Raw genomic sequence first — 243 nt, 5'->3', positions numbered from 1 at the left:
GGAACAGACGCGGCAGCTGCTCCTGCGGCCACTTCAAGTCCCGGTGCCCCAACCGCCCCCGCCTGGGTTTGCTTTTCTCCTGAAAACCTTACCGCGACGAGGTTAATGTGCCGCTTTCAGACTCATCTCTCCAGATGTTGACACCGCTTCTGTTCAAGGGCTTTACAGAGAGCAGTAACAGAAGCGGGATCATCCTGAAGGTAAAACAGAGAGTACCGGGAGATCCGGTCCTTGCAGCGCCTG

This window comes from Chaetura pelagica, unplaced genomic scaffold, assembly GCF_000747805.2.
Source record: "Chaetura pelagica isolate M959 unplaced genomic scaffold, ChaPel_1.0 scaffold26, whole genome shotgun sequence".
NCBI classification, from domain to species: domain Eukaryota; kingdom Metazoa; phylum Chordata; class Aves; order Apodiformes; family Apodidae; genus Chaetura; species Chaetura pelagica.
Note: the sequence above shows the minus strand (reverse complement) of the source record.